At 53.6% G+C, this 4,957-nt stretch overlaps 1 non-coding gene across 1 annotated transcript; it reads right to left on the bottom strand.

Moving 5' to 3' along the window:
* Positions 1 to 4,597: 4,597 nt before the first annotated feature.
* LOC126877598 (5.8S ribosomal RNA) lies at positions 4,598 to 4,752 on the bottom strand. The gene has a single exon (XR_007695169.1). It is a non-coding gene; the product is annotated as a 5.8S ribosomal RNA (ribosomal RNA).
* Between the last annotated feature and the right edge of the window lie 205 nt (positions 4,753 to 4,957).

Here is a 4,957-nt window from a genome sequence, read left to right as displayed (position 1 = left end):
CGTTCTGAGCTGAGCGTTGAATGGCGGCCGAAGAGAACGACCGCGACGGTAGAACCGCCGCGGAAGCCTCGCAGCAAGGAAGATCCGCGGGAGGCCAAGGCACGGGACCGAGCTCGGATCCGGGGTGCGCGACGATATCCACTCCCGAGAGAGATAGATACGCCGCGTCCCGTTCAGCTCGCCCAGGCCCGGCACGTCAGCCAAACCCGCTTCCCGACCAAGCCCGACACGCCCCGCTCCTCAGAGCCAATCCTTATTCCGAAGTTACGGATCCAATTTGCCGACTTCCCTTACCTACATTAATCTATCGACTAGAGGCTCTTTACCTTGGAGACCTGCTGCGGATATGGGTACGAACCGGCGCGACACCTCCACGTGGCCCTCTCCTGGATTTTCAAGGTCCGAGGGGAAGATCCGGACACCGCCGCAACTGCGGTGCTCTTCGCGTTCCAAACCCTATCTCCCTGCTAGAGGTTTCCAGGGAACTCGAACGCTTATACAGAAAAGAAAACTCTTCCCGGATCTCCCGACGGCGTCTCCAGGTCATTTTGGGTTACCCCGACGAACACTCTTACGAGGGCCCGAATGGTATGCGGTTCCGCTGCCGGGTTCCGGAATAGGAACCGGATTCCCTTTCGCCCAATGGGTGTGTATCTTTCGCTCATATATATATTTGTTTGTTGTTGCGATTTTTGTGTATGATCTTAGGACACCTCATCTGCATAGGATTTCTCTTAGGGCTTAGGATCGACTGACTCGTGTGCAACGGCTGTTCACACGAAACCCTTCTCCACGTCAGTCCTCCAGGGCCTCGCTGGAGTATTTGCTACTACCACCAAGATCTGCACCGACGGCGGCTCCAGGCAGGCTCGCGCCCAGACCCTTCTGCGCACACCGCCGCGACCCTCCTACTCGTCAGAGCTTCATGAAGGACGGTCCCGGATCCCGCGAGGAGATCGCGAGACTCGCGTGCCTTCCCACTTGCCACTGACGGCGGAGTATAGGCGCGACGCTTCAGCGCCATCCATTTTCAGGGCTAGTTGCTTCGGCAGGTGAGTTGTTACACACTCCTTAGCGGATTCCGACTTCCATGGCCACCGTCCTGCTGTCTTAAGCAACCAACGCCTTTCATGGTATCCCATAAGCGTCGACTTAGGCGCCTTAACTCCACGTTTGGTTCATCCCACAGCGCCAGTTCTGCTTACCAAAATTGGCCCACTTGGCACTCTGATCCAATATCTCGTGGCTTCATGATCCAAGCAAGCCAGAGATCTCACCCATTTAAAGTTTGAGAATAGGTTGAGGTCGTTTCGGCCCCAAGGCCTCTAATCATTCGCTTTACCAGATGAGACTCGCACGCGTTCGATGAGAACGGTCGAGTGCCAGCTATCCTGAGGGAAACTTCGGAGGGAACCAGCTACTAGATGGTTCGATTAGTCTTTCGCCCCTATACCCAGTTCCGACGATCGATTTGCACGTCAGAATCGCTACGGACCTCCATCAGGGTTTCCCCTGACTTCGTCCTGACCAGGCATAGTTCACCATCTTTCGGGTCCCAACGTGTACGCTCTAGGTGCGCCTCTCCTCGCAATGAGAACGAGACGCCCCGGGAGTGCGAGGCCGCATAGTTGCGCGGCCCATCCTCCCTCCATCGACGCGAACGCCGATTTTCACTTTCATTTCGCCTTTAGGTTTCAAATGTCCCAATGACTCGCGCACATGTTAGACTCCTTGGTCCGTGTTTCAAGACGGGTCCTGAGAGTACCCAAAGCAATAGCGTCGCCGACCGGTAATTCGAGACTCGGCCAGTCCAAGAAATCCGCACTGCTAACAGCTGCCGCATACCCGAGCACGGAACGTAAGTCCGAGACTACGGAGTAAGGGCGAAGCTTGCGGCGGTCTAGACGCACACACATTCGAGAATGGATTGGTTGCGGCCCGATACCGTGAGTGTACCGTCGTGCGGTCGGCCGGGCGACCGAGGGTCTGACGCGTGCGCCGAAGCGACGCGACAGGCGCCCGCTCGGGCCGTAGACCGACACACAACGGGTCGCGACGTTCTACTAGGGGAGAAGTGCACGACTACGACACCGGTGCGTTCGACACCGAGGATGGCGTGCCCTCGCTAGTGAGCTCCCGAAGGCCCACCCGGAGCATCGCTCATCAACGGGAACCGGCGCCGTCGACGATGAATCTCCCCATTCGATCTTTTGGGTTTCTCAGGTTTACCCCTGAACGGTTTCACGTACTCTTGAACTCTCTCTTCAAAGTTCTTTTCAACTTTCCCTCACGGTACTTGTTCGCTATCGGTCTCGTGGTTGTATTTAGCCTTAGATGGAGTTTACCACCAACTTAGGGCTGCACTCTCAAGCAACCCGACTCTAAGGAGAGATCCTCCCGGGACGCGTTCCGGTCGCTACGGGCCTGGCACCCTCTGTGGGTACATGGCCCCATTCAAGATGGACTTGGACGCGGTTCGACGTCTCGGGTCAATCGGATCCTCCCGAACACTACATTTCCCAACGGCGGAACCGCGGGATTCAGTGCTGGGCTAATTCCTGTTCGCTCGCCGCTACTAAGGAAATCCTTGTTAGTTTCTTTTCCTCCGCTTAGTAATATGCTTAAATTCAGCGGGTGATCTCGCCTACTCTGAGGTCGCTTCAACGTCACGACGCGAAACGAAAATTCGTTCGTGTCGTGTTTTGCGTAGACTCGTAGAAAACGAAAGCTCGGAAAGATTCGGTGCGAGAGAAGGTGGTGTGTGTGTGTGTATTTCTCTGTGCGAAAATCGCCTCAAAGAGAAAAAAAATTCGAATAGAAGGAGAACACTCTCTATTCGATATACAATATATATGTATGTATGTATGTACGAGCGTTTTATGCATCTCGCCAAAGTGCCAAACTTCGTTCGTCGTATCATGTTCGAGCTAAGACTCACGCAAGACATCCGTGTAACGATCGTCCGGTTTTTAACGTCCGTCCTCTTTTTCTCCTACAGCCGTTTCTCTTCTCTCGACGATTCCAGCGGTTCCCGGTACGGGAACTCACGCAAGTGAAAAAGCGAGCGAGACGTACCGTCGGGTGGGTGTGTGTGTTCGGGGACTGGACGACCGGCGCGACGTTAGGATGCGCGGTCCAGCGATAGACGACGAAGAGGCATGGGATGACCAACACTCTCTTTTCTCTATTCTCGAAGCGTCGAATTGCCATAAAAAAAAAATCACACGCGCGCACGACATAGTCGTACGCGCGTGTATACCTCGTCTCTCTCAAAGTTTTTTTCTCGAGCCTCGCCAAAGGGGATCGTCTTCTTCCTCGTCTACGATCTCTCCGACGACGACGACCGTACGAACAACTTCGTAACGGACTCACATGCGCATCTTCCTCGGGTACAGAAACGCTGCGGAAAACACCTCGAGCTTGTAGTTACAGCAGCACCCGTGTATAGCCGATCTTAGACACACGCTAGTTCGCACACGCGTTACATATATAATATGTAAGATTTCCGACGAACGTGGCTTTTCGGGAGCCAGGCGCGCGGGCAGAGAGATACACGACGACGGGGAAAATTCGTCCCGATACGAGTACGTGTACTCTCCGATCTCCGCGCGACGCTGGGGATCATACCTCCCTAAGTCGTCAGAGCGCTCGAAGAAATCTCGCGTGTGCGTTCCCGGATCTACGGCTGATACTTTCGGGGCTTGTAAAAAAGCACAGAGCGTGTAAAACGCAACGACGACCCATCGATGCGACGGTCCTCGTTGTTGTCAGTCGCTTTCGCGAAGAGACGGAGTGGGCATTCGATCCCTGGGGCTGTACGAGAGTCTTAAGAAAAGACGGTAGATTATGGCAAAGTTTCGCACGCCATCGAGTTTAGGTTTTTTTTTTTTGGTTCTCTCTTCTCTCCTCTCTCGACCGAGTTCCCATATTTGCTTTCTCTCTCAGTCTCGCCAAATATAATATTCTTTTAAGACGACGTCGGGGGCGCGGACCTTCGTGCGTCGAACACCGGCAAACGTAGCATATATCGCCTGATATGAAAAAAAAATCGGTCACGAGGAGAACACTACGAGTATATACGTTCGATAACCGATACACGAAGCGGTGCATAAGCGGGCGGTCGCCCTCGTAAGGACGACTCACGACGCCGCGAGCACTCACGCAGGTCCGTGACCGGTTCTCTCCGCTCTTATTCGTATCCCTTCGTATACCTTCGTCCGACTCTGAAACGTTCTCTTATAATTTTTAAGAAGAACGACGGCGGGTTGTCAAGGCAAGAAGGGACAGAGAGAGACAGAGGTAGAGTTTCGTAGTCTCCCGTGAACACGATAGATTATATATCGAGCATGCGTACGACTTGCACGGTCTCTGCACGACCGCGACGAACGCCGACGAGCGTCCAACAATCGCTCGTACGTCGCGTATGTTCTCTCCGTCCGCTCTTATTCGTATCCTCGTTCTTGTACCTTCGTCCGACTCTGAAACGTTCTCTTATATAAAGAAGAACGACGGCGGGTTGTTAAGGCAAGAAGGGACAGAGAGAGACAGATACGGAGAGTAACGATACGCAACGCAAGCAGTCTTAGGTTTACGTGAGCAACCCTCAGCCAGGCGTGGTCCAGGAATTGTATCCGTGGACCGCAATGTGCGTTCGAAATGTCGATGTTCATGTGTCCTGCAGTTCACACGTTGACGCGCAATTAGCTGCGTTCTTCATCGACCCACGAGCCAAGTGATCCACCGTTCAGGGTAATCTTTTATAAATTTACAACAGTTCAATACTCAAATGTACTCTTCTCGGTTCTAGCGAAGCCGAGTTCCGTCACGTTCGACCAACGGGAATCGAACGCGCAGAAGTCGCCATAGGATTGACGACACAAAAACGTTCGAAAAAAAAGAAAACGACGAACGCGCGAAGATACGCGCGTTCGCCGGCCGGGCGTAAAGTACATTATGA

The sequence above is a fragment of the Bombus huntii genome, unplaced genomic scaffold (assembly GCF_024542735.1).
Source record: "Bombus huntii isolate Logan2020A unplaced genomic scaffold, iyBomHunt1.1 ctg00000195.1, whole genome shotgun sequence".
NCBI lineage: Eukaryota > Metazoa > Arthropoda > Insecta > Hymenoptera > Apidae > Bombus > Bombus huntii.
This window is presented reverse-complemented; position numbering and strand designations above follow the sequence as displayed.